Consider the following 24,810-nt stretch of genomic DNA (forward strand, 5'->3'; position numbering starts at 1 on the left):
TCTAACAGCATGTAGAAAGAGCAATATAGTACCATTCAGAATCTTTAGGTTAGGTTTCAATTGTTTCATATCTCCTGTAATAAATAATATTTTTTGTTTTCAGAAATTCTAGATTTGAGTGCTTTTTCTATCACCTGTGAGACCTCTATGAACACATGTAGGTAACGGAGTAAAGACCATGGAAGAAGAATGGGAAGAATTTGAACTAACTCACTGGAAAAAGATTCTCCATGAAGAGATAAGTAATAATGTCAGGACATAGTTAGAAATTATGATGTAATCCCTCCCCCCCGACCCCATTCCTAGATCCAGATTAGAAATCAATACCATATAGGCCAGATATGGATATCTCTAGATATACAGACTGAATACAGGAAAGAAAATGTCAAAATGTCTGTCAGCACAAGATTCTAATGGACTAATTGTTGACCCGTGGCAGCAGAAGGTAGAGAAAGTGTTATCATCCAAGTTTATGTGTTAAAGAGATACCTGAGTAAAATTTTTTTAAAAAATACTGAAAATTCATCTTTAAGCCTATAACAGATAAAAAATAACTCTTTAGGGTCCTCAAAGCCCTACCTAGCATACACTGTTTTATCAGATCCCTACAACAACCAAGTGAGGCAGCTACTATTATTATCCCATTTTTTTCCTTAGAAAACTAAGGCTGTATGAAGTCCCATAATTAACAAATGTCTGAATGAGGATTTAAACTCAGGTGTTCCAAAGGCTGTGGGGCAGTTAGGTGACACAATGGAGAGTGTGCTGCTCCTGGAGTCAGGAAGATTCATCTTCATGAGTTCAAATTTGGCTTTACAGACTTAATAACTGTGTGACCCTGGGCAAGTTATTTCACTCTGTTTGCCTCAGTTTCCTCATCTATAAAATAAGCTGGAGAAGAAAATGGCAAACCATTCCAATATCTTTGCCAAGAAAACTCCAAAGAGGGTTGCAAAGAATTGAACATAACTGAACAATAACAACAATTTCCTAACTCTTAAGTCCAACATTCTTACCTACATCTTGTTGCAGATAAGGGGGAATACGCTTAAGTTAGACATAGGCAATTCAGGCTAGCTATATACATGATACTGCAAGTTATTAAAAACTGGAGTCTGTTACTAAAAGTTTGGGGAATGTTCTTTTTGGAAGAAATTTTTTTAAAGGAATTTGCATCTGTTTGACTTGTCTATGGTATAGTTAGGTCTAAAGATATAGCTTACTTTGTGCAGATCTTGCTTGGAAATTTCCTGGCTCTAGTTTTTGAAAAATCTGCCCCTTCATGAAACTGAGAGAAAAACTCATCCAAAATGAGTCAGCCATTAAAAGGATGTTAGGACCAGTTAGGCACATTGTTATTTAGGACATTCAGCATTTAGAGCCGGCAGAGAGCTTAGAGGTCAACTAATCCAGCTCCTTCATTTGTCAAGCAGGAGCTGAGACCCAGAAAAGTGAATATCTGGTTTCAAGTCTTGTCTCTGACACATACTGTGTCACTCTCAAGAAAATCACTTTGGAGTTTCCTAGGCAACTCTCCATGATCATCAATTCTAAGTGTTCCCGATCTACTTTGGTGGAAGGAGTTTCCATCTTGAGAGTCCCCCATATTAATGAAACTGATGAAATAATAGGTATAGCTCAAAAAAGTAGGTCTTGGCATGGAACTTCCAGTCTTCCTTTCAGTTCTCCACTTTTGCCAGTATGATGGTCCTGAAATGTTGATTTTGTCATGTACATCTTTTGTACAACGTACATGGACATTGCTCACAAGCCTTCAGATTTTACACAATGTGAATTTCATATTCCTTACTGTAGTTTTCAAGGCCTTCCTGAAACCTAATTTCTTTGTGTTCCTCAACACAAAACCCCACATCCAGTCCAGTCATTTTAATCTACTCATACTTTTCCCTAGAGGCAGCTAAGTGGCTCAGTGGATAGAGTGCTGAGCTTGGATTCAGGAAGACCAGAATTCAAATCCCACCTCATAAACTAGTTGTGTTGCCCTGAGAAAATCACTTTCTCTCTTTCTGCCTCAGTTTCCTCAACTACATAATGGGGATAATAATTGCACCTTCCTCCCAGGGTGATTGTGAGGATTAAATGAAATAATAATTGCAAAGTGCTGGCACATTGTAAGTGCCATGTAGATGTTAGTCACTGTTACTATTAATAGTAGTAAATGAGATATTTGTAAGATCCTACCATAATGCCAGGTACATAGTTGGTACTTAATAAGTGACTGCTTCTTTCCTTCTTAAATGTGCCCTAATCATTCCTGTGTCTTATAGTGAACCTTTTGAAATAATCCTACAAATTGTTTGGCTTTGGCTTCTTCTGAGAGGCATAGTATAGACTGGAAATTTGAGTAAAAATGACCTTGGCTTGAGTCCTGACTCAAACACTTAAGCTGTGTTATGTTAGGCAAGGCATGTAACCTACAGTATGGATGATAAATCACCTCCCTCACCCAAGTTTTTTGAGAATAAAATAAGAAAATCTATGTAAAGCACATTGTGAACCTTAAAGCCCTATACATATGAACTATGATCGAATATCAAGACCTCTGCAGTATACTAGCCCAACATGGTCCTTCAAAATTGGATAGCATCAACTTAGCACTTTATGACACGCTGCATGGAATCTTCATATAAGTACATTTAACTTTTTGTGTAGGTTGTCTTGTCTCCTCAGTGAGATTACAATGTCCTTCAGGACAAAGATAAATTTAATACTTTGTAGCCACACAGTTAGGCAAATAGCAAATACTTCATAAGTATTTGTTGAATGAAAGAACAGATAAAAGAAAATATTTATTTTCAGAGAATGGACAAGGTCTTATACACAATTTAGCTATTAGTTGATAGAAGTCTCATGACCAGGAAGAAGGATTTGGTGTGATTTCATTTTTACTTTATTTTCAATAATTCCATTCAGGACAACAGATGTTCACTAAACATGCTAGGCACATGCTTAACGAGTGATTTGGGACTTTAGGAAGATGCCAGATCAGAGTGATTTCACACCAGGCCTGAACCTCATCCATTCTCCCAAACTCCAATCACTGTAGGAGAACATGAAGGTGTTAAGAGGGAGTAGTTTGAAATTAATATGTCGGTAAAGTCTGTAAGGATGGGGATTTCATATCAACAAAGGAATTCTCTTTACATCAGGAAAAGCAAGAGCTCTATTTGTGGAGATCTGCTTAGAATTTGTAGCAGGCTGACTGAACAAACAAGCAGTTGATCCCCAGAGCTATTTCTCTACTGAAATGTTCCTGAGTTCCAGTTCACAGGAGCCTGGGAAGGTATGGGATGCAAAATACATTCCACCACTGAATTGACCAATCAGACCCAGAAAGCTCTTGAGAACTCCAGTTTTGTCTGGGAGCATGAGAGCAAGGGCACCTTCAGCATGAGAATAACTATACAGCATTAAAGAGAATTGCAGTGGGGAGTTTGGGAAATAATTAAAGGATGACTTTTTATGGTTAGCAGATTCTATTTGCTTTTTAACAAAAGGAAAGAAAATTCAGGTAATGTTGATTTCTTCCCACAGGGAAAATATTTTCTCCTTTTCCACAATACCCAAACATTTTTAGATTGCTTTCCCAATATATTGTGTAGAAATTCTTAGTAAGTAATAAAGAATTGTAAAATAAGCAAGACATTCACGTTCTCCTATTACTAACTAGGACTTGTATAACTTAAGGTTATCCTCTGAAACCTTTTTCTTCTCTTGGTTGAAAGCAAATAAGATACCATACGTATCTGCAGGCACTGAATATTATTTCATCTCATACCTGTGATCTCTTGCTGGATTCTTGCCCAGGTTTGTTTTGATTTTTAATTTCATGGATTGCTCAAGAGATTATTTACCTTTTTTTGCACTTTCATAGAGGTTAAAAAAGAAAACAGCTATAGTGTCCTAGACTCTGTTTCCTCCGTGCCCTGAGGCCAGCCCCATCCTGATGTTACCTTGGGACAATACCTATTCCCTGGGAGCCTTGCTTCTGAAACTATTCAGTTGCCTGGAGAGGTGGGAACACACCTTGTTTGCAGCATATAGATTCACCAAGAATCGAGTTTCTCGTTCCTACCTTCATACCCTGAAGCAAAACAAAAAACCAAATCTCTCCATTTTCACCACCAGTCACAGAACAGAGAGGATGTCAGTCACATCTAGAGTGTCTTCCCAGCTTGAAATGGTTTTCAAGCGAAGGTCACATACCCTCTCAGGGAGTCCAAAGAGTTATTACAAGGAAACTTCAAATCCATGTGTGCACCAAGCATTGCCATTTTGAATTTTATCTAGCTCCAACCAAAAATGAATGCAACTGCCATCCCTAGTGGAGGGAAGTCCAAGAAATGTTTGGACCCTTCAATACTCACAAAAGTTAGGAATCAATGCTCTATATTAAATATGAAATTCTGACCAAGTGTTTCCCAGCAATCCATTAGATGCACTTTAATCAGACCTGCCCCTTTCCTGGCCTGCAATTCTTACATTTCCTCCTTTCCTTCAAAACTCAGCTCAAGCAGTACATTCTGTGTGAAACTTTTCCTGATTCTCCCAGGTCCTAGTGCTTTCTGTCCCCAAACTAACCTGTATTCATTTTGCTTATGCTCCCTATATGCTACCTTAAGGATAGGTACTGTTTCTTTAAGGAAAAAATTGTTCTTCCAGCACCTATCACAGTGTCTGTCCAATAGTAGGAGCTTAATAAATACTTAATAAATGATTGATCCTAGTTAAGTTTGCCATATTTTAGACATTAGTCTTGCCACTGCCAGCATTGTTTGTGGTTATTGTTCTAGAAACAGATAAGTTTGATGCAAATTTTCTCAAGGAAAGAAAACATTTTCTCTCTGTGATCTGTTGGCTTGTATCTGGAATGTGAAAGATAAATTTAAAAATGGATACCATTACAGCCAAAAGGACTTCCAACATAATCTCTTTGGAACAGGTTAGTGATGGGAAAGTTGAATTTAATGCTCTTCTATTTTTGCAATGAATCAGATTTTCCCCCCAAGTTCTTCTAGGCCACAGGCTTAATATTTAATTAAATCAATATTTCAGGCTCAGAGGAAAGAGGGAGGTGGGAAAGAGAGGAGGATAGAAATTTTGTCTTGGTTTAAAAATGGAGTTATTTAGAAAAACCAGGATTGTTCTGCATTGAAATGTGCTATAGGCAAAGTTTGTGAAATGTCCTCTGAAGGTCTTTAAAAATCACATATTCCTTTGTCTCTGGGAAGGCCTGAAGATGATGGGAGAATTGTAGACCTGGTGAGGGTCAGAATTCATGTTTTCCTGTTCCCAACACCCAACTTCAGTCTTCTCAAACCTGGTCAAAATGTGCAAACATATTTTTCAAACTCCCCCATCTACATGAAGCCTTTCATGATCCTACCAGCTGCTCCCCTTTCCTAAAACAACAACAAAATCGTATTCGTTTATGTTTGTACCCCTCTCTTAATAAAATATAAGCTCTTTGAGGGCAAAGACTAATTAATGTTTTGTCATTGTATGCTCAGTATCTAGGAGACCGCTAGGCACATGATTGATGCTTAATAATTGCTTCATTATTGATTCATTTATCGATTCCTACAAATATAGAAGTCCCATGAGAAGCCATGGTGAAGGTAAACCTTCCCACTGCAACGGAAGACCATGTACTTTGGATTACTTTACCTTTATAAAATGTTGAAGGAAATGAGTACCCCCATTCATAATACACAGATGCATGTTAGATAACATCTGGGGTTCTTGAACACACACCCTTTGGGGATGGAGTAGAATATCAGTCATTTCCCTCAATGTATCTGAGACCTGGGCTCTATCTGAATTACCTAGTTAATATGGCAATTGGATCTCCTATTCTGGGGCAGGTGTCAAGCATGACTTAATTATGTAAGAAACCTGAATCCAGGAGTTGGGGAAGAAAGACACAGATAAAGTACAAATGCTTCCTGCCTGTATTGCCAGTGGATCAGCAAAGCACTGGATCTCACAGAAACACCCATGTAAGGAAAGACTTCTCAGGATATAATATAACTGAGATTGTATTGCACACTACAAAACTTACTTGGGTTAGTTCTTTCTCTCCCATAATGCCAGTTCTGACCAATGACAACAAACATTATCATGGTTAGTGTTCTACATGGGCAATGGTAGCTACTTCCCTGCTCTGTGCGGGTCAGAGCTGAGTACCATGGGTCCACATCACCTTGAAATAAGAGTTTGTTACTCATAATATATCTTACTTGCTCTCTGTGGATCCTGTAGTTACCAAGTGAGCCCTCTACAGCACTTTATAATGTGCCCATTCACCTTTATTAAACATGCAAGTAGAAATTGCAGGGTATCACATAAAGAACTCATTTTCTTGTAATTGGACTCATTTTTTTTTTTCACATTGGACTTCTGGTTTCATTAGTGAAGGGAACTCCCAAAGAGAAACCCCTTTAATCAACACAGATTAGTTCCTGCTCTGCAACTTATAGTTCTGCTTAACTAAGTTGAAATGACTTAACTGCTATATGGAAATTTTTTCAAAAAAGGAACTGCAAACCTGTGTTCCAGATTCCAAGGCCAGCGCTCTATCTACTATTTCTTTTTTTTTTTTTTATTTAACTTTTAACATTTATTTTCACAAAATTTTGGGTTACAAATTTTCTCCCCTTTTATCCCCTCCCCCCCAACCCCAAGCATTCTAATTGCCCCTGTGACCAATCTGCTCTCTCTTCTATCCTCCCTCTCTGCCCTTGTCTCCGTCTTCTCTTTTGTCCTGTAGGGCCAGATAGCTTTCTTTACCCCTTAACCTGTATTTCTTATTTCCTAGTGGTAAGAACATTACAGTTGATCCTAACACTTTGAGTTCCAACTTCTTTAGCTCCCTCCCTCTCCACCCCTTCCCTTTGGAAGACAAGCAATTCAATATAGGCCAAATCTGTGTAGTTTTGCAAATGATTTCTATACTAGTTGTGTTGTATAGGACTAACTATATTTCCCTCCCTCCTGTCCTGTCCCCCATTACTTCTATTCTGTTATGATCCTTTCCCTCCCCATGAGTGTCGACCTCGGATTGCATTCTCCTCCCGATGCCCTCCCGTCTATCCTCCCCCCCCACCCTACTTGTACCCTTGTCCCCCACTCTCCTGTATTGTGAGATAGGTTTTCCTATCAAAATGAGTGTGCATTTTATTCTTTCCTTTCGTGGAATGTGATGAGAGTAGACCTCATGTTTTTCTCTCGCCTCCCCTCTTTATCCCACCACTAATAAGTCTTTTGCTTGACTCTTTTATGAGAGATAATTTGCCCCATTCAATTTCTCCCTTTCTCCTCCCAATATTTCTCTCTCACTGCTTGATTTCATTTTTTTTTTAAGATATGATCCCATCCTCTTCAATTCACTCTGTGCACTCTGTCTCTATGTATGTGTGCATATGTGCATGTGTGTGTGTGTACTCCCACCCAGTACCCAGATACTGAAAAGTTTCAAGAGTTACAAATATTGTCTTTCCATGTAGGAATGTAAACAGTTCAGCTTTAGTAAGTCCCTTATGACTTCTCTTTGCTGTTCACCTTTTCATGGTTCTCTTCATTCTTGTGTTTGAAAGTCAAATTTTCTTTTCAGCTCTGGTCTTTTCATCAAGAAAATTTGAAAATCCTCTATTCCATTGAAAGACCATTTTTTCCCCTCAAGTATTATACTCAGTTTTGCTGGGTAGGTGATTCTTGGTTTTAGTCCTAGTTCCTTTGACTTCTGGAATATCCTATTCCATTCCCTTCAATCCCTTAATGTAGAGGGTGCTAGATCTTGTGTTATCCTGATTGTATTTCCACAATACTTGAATTGTTTCTTTCTAGCTGCTTGTAACATTTTCTCCTTGACCAGGGAACTCTGGAATTTGGCCACATTGTTCCTAGGAGTTTCTCTTTTTGGATCTCTTTCAAGCGGTGTTCTGTGGATTCCTTGAATATTTATTTTGCCCTCTGGTTCTAGAATCTCAGGGCAGTTTTCCTTGATTATTTCATGGAAGATGATGTCTAGGCTCTTCTTTTGATCATGGTTTTCAGGTAGTCCCAGAATTTTTACATTGTCTCTCCTGAATCTATTTTCCAGGTCAGTTGTTTTTCCAATAAGATATTTCACATTATCTTCCATTTTTCCAATCTTCTCGCTATGTTCTGTGATATCTGTCTTTCTCACAAAGTCCTTAGCATCCATCTGTGCCATTCTAGCTTTGAAAGAACTATTTTCTTCAGTGAGCTTTTGAATCTCCTTTTCCATTTGGCTAATTCTGCTTTTGGAAGCATTCTTCTCCTCATTGGCTTTTTGAACCTCTTTTGCCAATTGAGTTAGGCTAGTTTTCAAGGTGTTAATTTCTTCAACATTTTTTTGGTTCCCCTTTAGCAGGGAGCTGATCTGCTTTTCATGCTTTTCTTTCATCCCTCTCATTTCTCTTCCCAGTTTTTCCTCCACCTCTCTAACTTGATTTTCAAAATTCTTTTTGAGCTCTTCCATGGCCTGAGCCCATTGGGTGGGCTGGGACACAGAATCCTTGATTTCTGTGTCTTTGCCTGATAGTAAGCATTGTTCTTCCTCATCAGAAAGGAAGGGAGGAAATGTCTGTTCTCCTAGAAAGTAGCCTTCAATAGTTTTATTTCTTTTCCCTTTTCTGGGCATTCTCCCCAGCCAGTGACTTGACCTCTGAATATTCTCCTCACACCCACCTCGCCTCCTGGTCCTCCCAGCCAGCGTTTGGGGACTGAGATTCAAATGCTGCTTCCCGCCTTAGGGCTTTTGGCAGGGGCAGGGCTGCTATTCAGTGTGAGAATTAAGTTCAGGTGGTCAGGTCAGGGCAGGGCCACCTCTCAGGCTCAGTTCCCTCAGGGGGTTTATGCCCAGACCTTCCACAATGGATCCAGGCTCCCGTCTGTTTGGGGAGCCCCTGTCTGCAGCCGCCTCTCAGCTTCTATCTCCCGGGGGGGCCCGAGCCATGGGGGCACCCCACTCCCCTCTCGACCCACCAAAGAGACTCTCTCACCGACCCCCGTCACCTGTGGGTGGAGGGGCTTGTGCCGCCGCTGGAGATCCCGTCCCTGAAGCCTGCTCAGATCTGTACCTCTCGGAGCCGCGGCCGCCGCAGGTCTGGGCTGGGCTCCACGTCTGCAGCGCGACGGACCTTTTGCGAGAGGTTTGCAGGTCCCTCTGTGGGTGGAGGGACCCGCGTGGCCGCTGGAGATCCCGTCCCCGTAGCCCACTCAGATCTTTTCCTCATGGTGTCACGGCCGCTGCAGGGCTGCCCTCTGCTCCCAGTCCCGGCGCCCAGTCCGCAGCGCGAAGGACCCCCCACGAGAGGTTTGCAGGTCTCTCCGGAACAGAAATCTCCCTCGCTCCAATATTCCGTGGCCTCTGGGTGCAGAATTCACAGTGAGTTGGTCCCCTCTAGCTGTTCTGTGGGTTATGGGTTCGGAGCTATGTGTATGTGCGTCTTTCTACTCCGCCATCTTGGCTCTGCCCCTCTATCTACTATTTCATGCTGCTTCTTAACTAAGTACATCAATTGTGAAAAGTAAAATGAACTCTCATTTTATTTTCCCTTCTCTCTAGAAGTTTCATTTTCACAAGCTCATTTTCCTGTCATTATTTCAATGATCAAAGGATTTTACAAAATCATAAATGCTTAAAAAAATATACAAATCTTTAATACTTTCATGGATGTGTGATAAGAGGATAAGAGATTTAGAACTCCTCCCCAAATACACTTATAGATGTTCAATCAACCTAAAGGTAGAGAAGTCTCTCTTATGGATTCTAACAAATGATATCAATCAGAACGTTCTTACAAATGATGCCAATCAAACATTTTTGATATCACTCAAGCAAGCTGAGCATTTCACTTTCATGATATCTCAAGAAGCAGAACAAAATCTCTGTGACTATACTTACTCTTTTCAATACTGATGTCTTAGTTTTAAGCTCATGTGTAGCATGCTTGTTTCTGGAGAAGAGAGGGTTGTTCAAGCAGAAAGAAGCTTTTCTCAGAGCTGTGCATAATACTAATTCGTCATTAGAAAAAAACATTTTATTTACGTAGAGATAACAGGGATGAACATTACATCTTCTATTATTGCCCCATTCATTTAAAAAAGGGAGAAATTAAACCTTCCAAATCTTCATGTGACCTATTTTTTATTTTGGAATCATATTATATTTGGAAACTATTTATTTTGGAACAGTCTTGTATAGGGTTTATAGCATACCTATGCAGGTCTGAAGTTTAACAAATTATGTTCTGAAAGTTGATCAATAAGTCAATTGTATGGAACCCAAGGCCTTTTGGCATAAAGTCAGAGCCATTCATGATGACTATATTGCACATGTTGATGTAACCCTCAAAAGCCTGTTTAAGGGGAAGAGAAATATCTATTGACAGAAGTCATAATAAAATGATAAAAGTTCAAATTTTTATAGTGCTTCAAAGTTTTCCAAGTGCTTTATATACATTTTTCCAAGGGTAACATTCCAGACACTAGATGACAGTTTTAGGATTTGCAAAGCACATTTTGTGTAATATCCTATTTGGTACTTACATATATAAAACTGTCATTACAATGCACCTTGATAACCTTGATAGTCATGTAAAACCTAAATATTGTGTGTAATCATATCTTTGTGTATATATATTTCTATAATATATTATTTCTAGAATAATGTATAGAATAATATATGTAGGCTATAACATTTGTATAAAATAATGTATATATAAATTATATATATGTATATAATTTACATATGATATCTAATTTATATAATGTATAAAAATATATTTAGAGATAGAACTTGACTGGCTAGTTATGTTCCCTCTTCTTCCCTTTGTGCCTCTCTCCCCCACCTACCTGCCAATTCCCAATCACCAACTAGGCAAACTTCTCTAATCTAATTATTCTTCAATACTAAGTGTCAAAACAATCTGGGTTGGCACATTGTCGCTCCACTAGACTATAACTTCCATGAGAGCAAAAACAATATCTTGCTTAAATTTGAGATCTCCTCAGGATTAAGCAATAGGTTCTTAATTAATTGCTTTCAAAATTTCATACATTGAATTGATACAAGAAATCAGAAGTCAAAAGTTTTCTTCCTGAAGCCTTTAGAGACTTTTTGGTGTAAATGTTAGTATGATCAGAATAATTGAAGGGCAAAGTATCCTACTTCAAAGCATTTTACCAAAGTAGAAACCTTGAAGAGGAGAGAATGGAAGAAAAATTTGAGCCTGTCTCTCTCATTGGCTAGGGTGAAGACTGGACCATTACAACCTATAAGAGTCCTTGAGTGAGATGGACTAATTTATTTATATGGATATCTGCTTCTTACTCTGACTTCATACACTATTTACACAACAGAGAGTCTTTTTTTACGTTAATGTGGTTCTACTAATTAGGTTCTCCTAACCAGAAAGAGCTATTGCTCATTGTAAACTATTAAATTGGCCTTCTAGTAAAAATCAGTCTTATGTGAATTTGATCAGTGAAAATTAGTTTTTCTGAAGTCTTAACCACTATGCATGAGGAGCCAGCCATCCAGACCTTAAAACCTGGAGTGGAGAATAGTCATAGCCACTTTGCGGCTTCTCTTGACCATCAACTTACTTTCCTCAAGTTATTATTACTGCGGCTGCCTGGTTCTTTTGTTTTGGTTTTTTCTCTCCTTGTACTTTTATTTTCCAAGTTTATTTACTTGTTTGTTTTCAATTTTCAACAATCACTTGCATAAGTTTTACATTTTCTCCCGCTCTCTCCAACCTCTCTCCCCAAAATGGCATGCAATCTTATATGGTCTCTACACATATATTCTTATTAAACACATTTTCCCATTAGTCAAGTTGCATATGAGAATTAAAACGAATGAGAGAAAGCATGAGGAAAACTAAACAAAACCAAACATAGCAAAAGATACAAAAGTCTGCTTTATTCTGCATTCCAATGTTATAGTTCCTTCTCTGGATGTGGATGGCATTTTGCATCTCGAGTTCTTTGGAAATGTTTTAGGTCCTTGCATTGCTGTGAAGGGCTAAGTCTATCAATAACAGCCCTCGCACACTGTGTATAATGTTCTTCTGGTTCTACTGCTGCCTACTTCATAATTGATTCAGAGACATAATTAGCTCTGCCCTTGATCCTGTAATTGTGGTGATGCTAATATTAACATCTTACCTTTATTTAGTGATGTTATCATAAAGTGCATGTGTGAAGGTTGGAAGTTCAATTCCGTGTGGACGGTCTCGGGCGGGTAAAGGTGGGAGCTTCTAAATTTTAGAGTTCTTACGAGGCCCCCCAGGAAAACTGCAGGGAATCGAGAAGGTCAGACCGAGCTAGCTCGGCTAGCTCGGGTATTTCCGCCTCTTCCCGGGAGATACGTGATGGGTGGAGCCTCCCTGCTCTTGAGGCTGTCCCGGATTGGACACATCTGTTGTCTCCTAACAGGCTCGATATTGATATGTAAACTACTCTACAGAGGGCTTAAGTAGGTCCAGGAAAGCCCGAAAAAGTCTCTTGGGCGGAGGGCCACTTGTGAGCTTACTAGGCTCCCCATTTTCCTCTCTCTTCTCTCCCCTCCCCCTCTCTCCTCACTTATACTTCTACTTCCAATCTCTTATTGTAAGATCTTTGCCTCCTTGGGAGATCCCTCTCTCTCTCCCTCCTAAGGAAGAATCCCCTGCACTTGTAACCGAGACCCTGAAATAAAGCTCAACCCTTGTTCGACTCTGGAACGTCCTTTCTCTCATATGCACACCCGGCGTGGCCAGCCGAAGACCTCGGGAGGTGAGGTAAGAAAGACTCGGGTAGCCCACAGGCCTCTAGGTCTGGCATGCATGTACAAACATTAGTGCATTTGATCACAACAGATATTGAGAGGATAAGGACAGAATCTACATAACATCCTCCACTTCCAATGTGCTTCCACATCCTTTTCCATTTGGGGCAAAATTTTTCTGTACAAAGGTATGACTTTGAAAATTCTCAACTTGATGAGTACACAATAGATTACATGAGGACACCCCAGACATCCCCAGTCACCATTGAGAAGGGAGAAGAGAATCCATGTTCAGGTGGAAAGACAACATGCTACAGTGTAGAGAACATTGAACTGTCAACTTGGAGACCTAGATTCTAGTCCTATCTCTGCCATAAAGTAGTTATGTGGCTTTAATCCAGTCAATCTTCTCTCCTCTCAAAAATGAAAGATTTTTTAAAGTCTCCTCCAGTTTGAACATTCAGTGAATGAGAAAAGTTGACCCCCTTGGGCCAATCATTTCTCAGCACTTCCTACTTACTTTGAAGCTCATCTCCTTAAACTCTTTCCTACACTACTTCCTCAGTATTTACTGTTGTTACTTCCTTCACGCATGGCTAATGTCTGGGGCACTGTTGACCATAGTCCTGCTCCTTCCCACTCACAAAGTTCCCATTTCACTTTGGGTCCAGTCAAGAAACTGTTCCTCTCCCCAACTTCAATTCATCGCCCTCCTTCAGGGATCCTTTAAGATGGCTTCTGGCACCCTGGAGTTGGTTCACATTTCTTGATCCCATGGTACCACTAGGGAGAGGCTAGAACTTTCAAAATGTGAAGACATCTCCTTTCAGTGACTGCCTGCAACTTGATTACTTGGATTTTGTCCTTAGCTATGCATAGAAGGAGAATCTCATGGCTGTAAGACTTAGAGGTAGAATGAACCTAGGTGTTATATCATCCAGTTCCCTCATTTTACAGATGAAGAAGTTGAGGTCCAGAGAATTTAAGTGACTTGTCTAAGGTCATACAGTAAGTGGCAGAGCCCAGGTCCTTTATGTTCCTTCCACTGCACTGCACTTCAGTTAAAGTAGAGAAGGAAGAGTCAGGAAAAGCCCCATCTTAGTTACTCCTTCAATGTTCTAGAGGACAAAGAAGGAAAGGAGAAGAAGAAGGAGAAGAAGTTCCTCTCCTGACTTTTTTTTTATTACAAAGGAAATTTTTCCACAAGGCCCTTACATCAGACATGCCTTTTATATTCACTGCCAACTGGGATGTGGCCATATATATTCCCACCCACAGGACAAGATGGTTAACTATAGATTTATAGATATAAAATTCACTCCACAAACCAACAAAACGTGGGAAATTGGGTGGAGTTGTGTGTAGGAGAGGAGTCAAGCAGGACATCTTGGTGTAAGATGTGGATGCGTTAAGAAGATCCTTAATCTTCCTTCCTGTAGTGGTAAGGGAATTTGAAGATCTTCCCTGCCCTTTAATAGTTCCATGTGACCTACTTTGAGCTCTGGCCTGGCCCACAGCCTTAGTCACAGGTAGCTGATGGTGGGGGGGAGCTTCTTGAATGGGTGGAGCAGGAAGGGCAGAACTGAGAAAGAGAGAGTGAAGCAGAGCTGGGAGAGAGGAGGCAGAGCAGAATAGCTAGTGTGAGAGAGGGAATGATTTTGCCTAAGAGAGCTTGTTTGTGGGGAGGCCTGAGGGAGGGAAGACTTTGGGGATGGTCATTCTCCCTGCACTGATAATGTGTAGAGATTTCTTTGTTACTTTGATGGATTTGGCTTTCTGATATTTGAATAAATATTTTGGTTTTGTCTTTGAGGAAGAGAATTTATATTTTGTGAATTTACCCTGGAAATACACATGCATATCCATAGTGGCTGCTGCAGGGATCTCACTCCAACATTGGATAGGCAACAAGTCCATCCTTTCCATATCCAGAGTCAGAACCAAAGGTCAATCCTTGTGATAGTCTTGGAAGGAGCCTTCAGTGGCCCAGTGGGCAAGAATTCATTTTCTTCCAGAGCTGTCCCGGTTCGATTCATCCTTTGGACTTAGTGATCAGTCTTACTTCTTAAAGGATTCGGCACGAGGGTAGTGATAACAACAGTCAGACTGGTTTAAAGCAACAACAACAGTAGAGTTTTGAACAGCAAAGAAAAGAAAGGGGCAGGAAAGTGGTTTGTTTGGGAAATTAAATAATTTTAATAAGCTGAAATAGTATCATTGAAAGCAAGGAGTAAAAAAATACTTAGTACTTAAGTGCTAACTGTACCAGTACAGGCTATAACAATAAGAACTAGCATTTATTTAGTGTTTTAAGGTTTGCAAAGTGTTTTACAAATACTGTTTCATTTTTGTCCTCACACTATAGAGGTGAAAGCTACTCATTTGGCAGATGAGGAAACTGAGACAGGAAAGGTTAAATGACTTGCCTAAAGTCACATAACTAGTAAGTATCTGAGACTGGGTTTTAACTCAATTCTTCCAGAATCTAATCCCTGTGCTTTATATACCTACATATGGTCATGGGATCATCATAGGCAACTTTCAAGCAGAATTATTATCCCATGAGTTTATTCACAGTCATGATATGGAAGGGACTTCCCTGGAAGGGACCACGATGGGACTTGCCTTCTTCTCTCTTTAACTGCCAATTTTAATGGCCATTTCATTTCACTTTCTTCAGAAGATGGCCAAGTACCACAGAGCAAAAGAAAATACCAAATATACTGTAAGGAGGAGAGGGAGAATCATCTGCCCTCTAGCACTCACTCTAGAGTCAACCTTTAAAATTATTGTTCATGAATCCTGATTGACCACGATGGGGTTTTTTTGTTTTGTTTGTTTCCGGTTTTGGCCACAGCAAATTGTGTATGAGTCAACATACATGGTTAATAGAAAGTCGTGAAGACATGGGACCAAATCTCTCCTCTATCACATATAGCAATGTGATCGTGGACAACTCATTTAATATCTCAGTGCCCAAGGCAGCTCTCAAAACTGATAAGTTGCTGAGAATGTGCCACCAGAATTGGTAGAGAGGATTCCTCATCAGGAGTTCTTCATATCAATGAAATCACAGGAATAGTCAACAAGAAAAAAGTGAATATCATTTACTAGGCAAAAGTTGAGCACCCCGTTTCATTCTTTGTGTTTGTGTTTTTAGCATCTAGCACAGTGTCTGGCATGTAGGAAATGCTTGATTAATGCTTGCCAACAGATAGAGTGACTGTGATAATCTCTGGTACAAGGAACACAAACACTAAGAAAATCATTTATCCTTGAAATAATGAATAGTATGATCTCAAAACCTGAAAGAAACAAAAATAAAAGTTCAATGAACTCAGATTTTTTTTTTCTGAAGGAAATCCCCTTCAAATATTGTGAGAACTCAAATTCTGCATCCATGGAGGAATACTTGCAGCTTCAGACATAAGACATTCTGGAAGGGAGAAAATAGTGAGATTTCATGAACCAATGACCAATTTGGAACCAGAAAGCTTCATAGACCATGATAAACTCAGAGTTCTTTTACATCATACAATCAAAGTCTCAAACTCCTGGTAAGGCTAGTATTGAGGCAATAACAAGTCACTTGCCCATTTGGAGCTCTCCATGGTTCTGACTAGATTTTGGATTTCTCCTCATGATCTTCGGTTCCAAACCTCAGGCCACAATCTAACTGTTCATTATTTCCATCCATGGTAATGCCTGTCAACCATCTGGCTTCTTGCCCTTAGGAAATGATGGAAGATTGGCTGTTGGCCCAGTCCACAACTTTGGAACATGATAATTCCAAACACAAAGGCTTTAATAACTACCGATGATTTAATGAAGCAGCTGTGGTTTTGGAGACAGAAGAGCTAGGTTTGAAACTAGGCTCTGCCACTTGCTGCTTATGTACCTTAGGCAAGTCTTTTTACCACTCTGGGTCTCTAACTGAACTAGATAATTCCTAAGATCCCATTTAATTACAAATCTATGCTTTTATGATGCCAAATCCAATATCCTCTCTACCATGTTGAATTTATAGTTGTAGAATCATAAACTCTCAGAAGGTCATCTAGACTCACCCTGATCTGAATAGGAATCTCTTCTATGATATCTGTGATAAGTGGTCATCTAGCCATTTCTTCAAGACCTCCAGTGATAGGGAAGTTACTCTTGCCTGAGGCAGTCCATTCCACTTTCACATGGCTCTATTAGAATATTTTTCTTTGAATTAATTTGAAATATACAGTTCTATGGCTATCACATGTTATTCTTAATTATGTAGTCTATGGCCAAGCTAAGTAAATTTAATTCCTCTTCTGAATGACAGCACTTCAAATATTTGAAAACAATGTTATGGACGTCCTTTGTCTTCTTTATACCCCAAATTCCTAGTTCCTGGAACAGATCCTCATTTAAGATAGTTATGAGTCCCCTCATCATCCTGTTCCCTCTCCTACAGATATGACCTAGAATACAATTATTGCCTTTCATAAAATATGTAATGGAACTAAAATTAGTTTTTTGCATGTCGTTTGAATAAGGTAGAGTAGAATGGGGATTTCACTTGCCTTGTCCTGAATATTACAGTTATTCCTTCCACACCATGACTTGCCCCATCATGGTTTCAATATATTGTAGGTTGGCATAAGGAATTGAATGGGAATTTGGGGGGAATTTTGTAAAAGCCATGGATGATGTGCAAAGACTGGCAGACAACACAGAAAAGGTTTAGAAACTCAGAAATGTGTAAAATATATGTACAGCATTGTACATATTTTTTAAAATTTTAAAATAATTTTAAAATAAAGTATTTTAAACAGTCCATAAAAGAGTAGGAAAAAGTGCAGACTTCTTCTCTGCTATGAAGGGAGGGTCAAAAATTTTTACTAGGATTTTCCAGATTTTGGGGGTTCTATGCCTCTAATCCCATGATGTGGAAGGAATAATTGTATTTTACTATCAATATAGCCCAAAGTTGCATTAGTTTTTTGACAGCTACATCACTCTGCTTAGTCATGTTGAGGTTGTTGCCAGGCCTAGAGGCCTGAGGGCTACCCGAGTCTTCTTACCTTACCTCTCGCAGGTCTTCGGCTGGCCAAACCGGATAGTCGTATGAGAGAAGAGACCTCCCAGAGTCGAACAAGGGTTAAGCTTTTATTCAGGGTCCTGGTTACAAGTGCAGGGAGAATTCTTCCTTAGGAGGGAGCGAGGAATCTCCCAAGGAGGCAAAGATCTTACGGTAAGAGATTGGAAGTAGAAGTGTAAGTGAAGAGAGCGGGGGAGGGAAGAGCGAAGAGAGGGAAAGGGAGGAGAGGCCTTCTGTCGGTCAGGGCCCCTCCCGAGCTAAGAGCGCTTTCAGGCTTTCCTGATCCTAATTAAGCTCTCTGGCCGCATAGTTTGCACCTGAATACCGTGCCTGTTAGATAACAATAGGTGTGCCCAGATCCGGAACAGTCTCGAGGGGGATGCTCCTCCCATCACGTTTCTCACGGGAAGAGGCGGAAATACACGAGATTGCTCGGTCTCACTCCTTGATTCCCTGGTGTTTATGGGGGGCCTCGTGAGAACTCTAAGATTTAGAAGTTCCCACCTTTACCCGCCCGAGACTGTCCACATGGAATTGAGCTTCCATCCCCAGCAGGTTGTAGTCCAATAAAATCTCCAGTTTTTTTCACATGAACAATTGTTTATCCATGGTTCCTCCATCTTATGTTTATAATGCTGATGTTTGAACCTGAGTAGCATTTTATATCCCTATTCAATTGCATCTTTTGAGACCCATTCCATCATTTTACGTTGTGAATATTTGTTATATTTTGATTTTAATCATTCAATATACTAACTAGTCTTCGTAGCTTTGTCATCTCCAAATTTCTTAAGTATTCCCTCTATGTCTTCATACAATTGATTGAATCCAACTTAAATATATTAAAAATAGCAGGTTGAGGGAAAGATTCTTAGGTCATTTAATAGGACTTTTCCCTAAAATTGATATTGATACATTAATCAATACCTATTTGCATGTGATCATAAGAACAATTTCATATCCATTTAACTTCTATTAGTCTAATCTTTCCAACTTGTACAGATGGACACAGAAGACTACATCAAATTCCTTATTAAAATGCAGGTAAGTGATTCTGGAGAGCAATTTGGAACTATACTCAAAAATGAAACCTATGAAACCGTGCATACTCTTTGATCCAACAGCACCATTTCTAGATTTATATTCCAAAGACATCCAAAAAAAGAGTAAAGGATCTATTTGTACAACAATATTTATAACAGCTCTTTTTGTAATGGCTAAGAATTGGAAATCAAAAGGATGCCCATCAATTGGAGAATGACTGAACAAGTTGTGGTATAGAATTGTAATGGCATATTATTATGTCGTAAGAAATGACAAGCAGGATGATTTCAGAAAAACCTGGAAAGACTTACATGAACTGACAATACAAAATGAAATGAGTAGAACCAGGAGAACATTGTACATAGTAACAAAAATACTGTATGATGAATTGTGAATGACTTAGTTATTCTCAGCAAGACAATGATCCAAGACAACCCCAAAGGACTCAGGATGAAAAATGCTATCTGTTCCAGAGAAAGAACTGATTTTGCCTGAATACAGACAGAAACATATGCTCTCTCTCTCTCTCTCTCTCTCTCTCTCTCTCTCTCTCTCTCTCTCTCTCTCCAATCTTTTTGCACAAATGACTAATATGGAAATGTTTTACATGACTACACATATATAACCTATATTCAATTGCTTATCACCTCAGAAAGGAAGAGGGAAGGGAGAAAGGGATAGAATTTGAAACTCAAAACTTTTTTTAAAAAGTTTAAAATTATTTTTGCATGTAATTGGAGAAAATAAAATATTAAATATTAAAAATAAAGTAAGATTCAGGTAGGTTACATTTATGGACTTTCTCAGATCTAACAGTTTAGCAGTCTTGCCAAGAATAAACAATATCTGAATGGCATAATCTGTTCTTAATGAAGTAACACTGACTTTTAGTTATTGTGGCTTCTATTTCTAAGTACTCACAAAGTCATCATTTTAGTAATACATAATAGAGTTTTTCCAAGAATCCAAGTTGAGCAGAATATTGTAAAAAACATACTTCCTTCACTTTTGAAAACTCAGATATTTACCTTCTTCTAGCAATGACTTAGTTATCATATCTACCCGTCCTTTTAGAATTTCAGGATTTAATTCATCCAGATTTGGTGACTTAGAGTCATTGAAGCAGATAAGGTATCTCTTGACATTTTTAATGGGGTATAAGGTTTTTGCCCCTCACCCCCCATCAATAGGCTTTACATGGAGCCTATTAGACTCTGGATTATAATCCACAGGGATTCCCACATCTTTCCAAATTAAGTGCTGATTTCCAAGCTTCTCTATGTCAATCAAGTGCCCAGTCTGATTGGAAACAGTATATTTTGTATTGCTTGGAGCAAAAGATGTGGGCAGAGAGAGAAGCAGGCAGAGGGAGAAGCAGGTGGAGGGAGAAGCAGGTGGAGGGAGAAACAGGCTAAGGGAAGACTTAGGAAAACTTGTTTTCAGGGAGGCTTGACAGAGAGAAACATCAGTGCTTCCTAGATTGATGATGAGTACCTTACTAAATCTTGCCTTCTGGTATCCTAAAAGCAATGTTCCAAATAAATATTTTGGTTTTGTCTTGGAGGAGAAGAATTTATTATATTTTGTGAACAAACCCTGGAAATATGTATGCACATTCATAGCAGCTGCTATGGATATTGCATTGATTTTATAGCATCCTGTCACCCATCTTGAGTTCCTGGAGTAGGAAAAAAAAAAGAAACAAAGAGGTGAGTAGTTCTTCCTTCTCTCTAGTATCCACACCATCTAGTCTCACTCTCATTCTCAATTGTTTTTCCTCTTGGTCCTACTAAAGCTTTAAAAAAAAAAGCACCTTTCTTTTCTTTAGTTTTCATTGAGAGCAGTTAGGTGGGTACAGTGGCTAGAGCATTGGATTTGTCACCAGAAAGACTCATCTTCATGAGTTCAATTACAGTCTCAGAGATTTATTAGCTTGATGACTCTGGGCAAGTCCCCTAACCCTGTTTCCCTTACTTCCTTATCTGTAAAATGAGCTGGAGAAGGAAATGGTAATCACTCCAGTCAAAGATATAGGGTCATGGAAGACAAATCACTCTAGAAAACCCCAAATGGGGTCATGGAGAGTTGGACATAAATGAAAAGACTCAACAACATAAATTTTCACTGGAGAAGCTCTTAGGAAGTTTTAAAATACTAAGTTGCAAAGTTGATTATTGGTACTACAGGGGTTTCTTTTAAAAAATCCCTCTAAGTGATTATATGGTCACAGATTAAAACTCTCTTGATCAGATCTGAAAGTCCTAGGCAGATGTATTTTCATAAACCTTTGTTATATGCCCTACCCCCTTACCAAGAGCTCATTATTTTAAGCCACAGCATAAAAATCAAATCATATTCTCAGGTATCTTTATAAATAGTTGTTAATTTCACAAATTTTATTTCTTTTCTGAAGCTCCTTCCTTCAGTCATTAGTGATAACATTGACACCTCTGTCCTTCTTTAATTTCTTGCCCCAAACATCAGAAGACCTAGTTATATTTCCATAGATCTTTCTAGGAGCGTCATTTGTCTCCATGTGAATCTTCAAGGGTAGGTAGTGATTGTCAGGTATAACAGTCTTGGGAAGCTTTCTGTCATATTCTAGGTATGTGTAAGGGGAAACATCATGCCACTCTATGACATGATATACAATGGATATGATTGTATATTATATTATTTGCTCAAAAGGTTGGAGAGATCACTGTTATTTTAGAAAGAGATCATGACATTTTAGTCATACAATTAGCAGAGGATTCTCCTAGAAAAGCGAATCACAGTGTAGCCAGTTGGTTGGCTGTTGTCCTTCATGCTTAAAGAGAACCAAGATGATATCATTATGGGGAAGGGGGTGGTGTCAAGGTACAGTGCATCTGACAGTGGCTAATCAGACCAATATGAACTTGGAAGGCTCTATCACTGGTCAATGGGCATAAATAGTCCACGCAAGCATTTGGAGGGGAGATGTCTCTAAATGTGCCTATCTCACATCTTATGAGCTACTGCAATTCTGCTTTGCTCATGAAGCACAGTGCCTTCTTTGATGTGGGCATGCTGTGCTGGGTAGTCCCATTTCAATGTGTCCCATGTCTCACAACCGATTCCATAGTTCTTCCAAGAGACCTTGAAAGTGTCCTTGTATTATGTCTTCTGACCCTCACATAAGTGCTTGCCTTGTATGAGTTCTCAATAAAAACTGTAGCCAGTGGGTCCTGGTAAAGGGGGTGGTTCTCATGACTAAAAGAGAAAAATGAGAGAGGTTTATTTACTTTTTAGTCTAATGCATTTTGCTTCAGCATTGAGCATATGAACAATGAAAAATAAAACAGGGGCCCATTCCATCCAGGGGTCATACAATATCCCCTCTCCCCAGACATATATACATACTGTAATAGGGAAATCAGAGCATTCTTTTTATTGGGAAACATCTTAAATATCCACAATAAAAGTCTGAAGAGCATTTTGAATACGTACATTACACATTATGGGATAAAATCTTGTCAAGTGACTATATTTTGAAAAGAAGAATTTTTTACAATGCAGCATAATAATATACGATCTAATGACAAATAGAAGAATATAGTTAGTGGAGAACTTTCAATGTCAGCAAATCTAAGTAACATACTTAGAGAGTAACAGATCAGTAACTGAATACCTCCAGTTCAGATAGACAGAACTGAAAGGGATACTAGGTTTTTGCTTATTCCTAAAGACAATGATTCAACCTTTGTCTTTGGCCAAAGAGATCACCACCATCCTGAGAATTATTCAAAAATGTATGCAAATAACCAAAAATATTATGTCCCCTCACACAAAAACAGTGACATGCATACCTTGAAAAATCAGATGCCATTCTGGTTACAGGTCCAAAAAGGTAAAATGGAAAAGGTTCAAAGGGAGGAAATAGAAAAGTTGCTATATGAGGACAGTCAAAAAAGATTAGAGCTTTTCAGTTTGGAGCCATGAAAGCTGAAATATAATTGATGATTGAAAAAATAATGAAGGATAATAATGGGTCATATGCAAATAGAACTCAGACATTATAAAGATCTTTCTTCACAAAAGCTCTGTAAGGCACAAGTATTCTTGTTTCCATTTTATAGGAAACTAAGGTTTATAGTAGTGAAATGACTTGACCATGATTATGCAATTGGTTGATATAAGAGTTGGGCTTTGAATACATGCATCCTGATTTTAAAACCACTGTCCTTGCCATGATACCACTGTCTCCTTATTATAACTAGGCTAAATACAGACTGCTGTACCAAATCTAGGAACACCAGTGCAAATATACAGCTCATAAATTTTCATCAAATTTTGCTTACCAACTTAAGCATGTTCTCACAGGTATAGGCAAACAAATGGAATTGGTGACATAAAGAAATTAGAACAAAAATGAATATCTTCTTCTTAAAGTCACCCTTGAATTTCTTCCCCTTCTTCCCAACTCTACCCCTCAAATCCATAGCTAGCACTAACCCTTCTTTTCTTCAAACTCTTTTATTACTTTCTGCCTTATCCATGGCACTGCCTTGAAAATCCAATTATTTGAGTATACATCTTATATTCATTACCAGAATGTAAATCCTGTGAGGTAAAGGATTATCTTGTGACATATCTCTCACATATGACTTCATCTAAACTTTCCTTGAATAGATTAATTCCAAAAATACATTTTGAGTAGCTATTCAAAAGCCAATGTGGAGTACAGCTGGGAACAGAGAATAACCTGGAATGATGGAAAACAACATTGGGGACAATCTTAGAGATTATGTAAGTCAAACCCTGTATTTTACAGGTGAGAAAACTGAGGACCAAAGGCATGAAAGACTTGCTCAAGTTCCCACAGGCAAGAAATGGAAAAGTTGAGATTTAAATTGTTTTATTACTACAAATTCACTAAAATACTAAATATTATTGTTATTATTAGTCATAGCAATATTGATCTTAAGGATAATCTTGGGAAAAAAGTTCATAGTAGAGTCCATTATAAATATAATTGTACATTTGTAAATATTCAAGTGAAAATGGAATTTCAAATACATCCATCATATACTTCAATGACAAAATATTTTGTGCAACTAAGGGCAGCTAGGTGGTGCAGTGGATAGAAAGTCAGTGCAGGAGTCAGGAGGACCTGAGTTCAAATCTCACCTCAGACGCTTGACACTCACTAGCTGTGTCACCTTGGGCAAGTCACTTAACCCCAATTGCCTCATCCTGGGTCATCTCCAGTCATCCTGATGAATATCTGGTCACTGGATTCAGATGGCTCTGGAGGAGAAGTGAGGCTGGTGACCTGCATAGCCCTCCCTCACTCAAAACAAAGTCAAGTGCAAGTCATGTCATCATTTCTCTGATGGCATGGTCTTCTTCAGCAGTGAAGGACAAACACACACTTTGTGCAGCTAAGCTGGGTTTCATTATTCTTTATCCAGAACATAAACCCTTGTGAATTTTTTTTCTACTGAAAAAAAAAACTGGAGAAGTCATTAACTAAGAGTTTTTACAGATGTTTTCTTAATTATGGCCTTTGGTTTAGAAATTTCTTAGATTTCATGTTCTCTGAGTGTTTGATGCTATAAGCATATCAAGGCCATGTGTGGAAATTAGGGAAGTTTTTCCCTCTCTGGAACAAATTTCTTCCTCCTGGCATGTCTGCTCCTCCCCTGCATTTCCTTTATTACTTCAGGGCTTTAATAAATTACACACTGAAGCTCCAGGCTTTCTCAAGCTATGGGGGCACCTCTTTGCTTCAGATTTTCAAAACTTGGCTGTAAGATTACAGCCACACTGCACTTTGGGCATTCTTTCTCATTCAGACACCAGAGGAAGACAACTTTAAGATAGAATTAGTCTGAATGCAACATCTTTT

This window comes from Notamacropus eugenii, chromosome 2 (genome assembly GCF_028372415.1).
Source record: "Notamacropus eugenii isolate mMacEug1 chromosome 2, mMacEug1.pri_v2, whole genome shotgun sequence".
In the NCBI taxonomy this organism is placed as follows: domain Eukaryota; kingdom Metazoa; phylum Chordata; class Mammalia; order Diprotodontia; family Macropodidae; genus Notamacropus; species Notamacropus eugenii.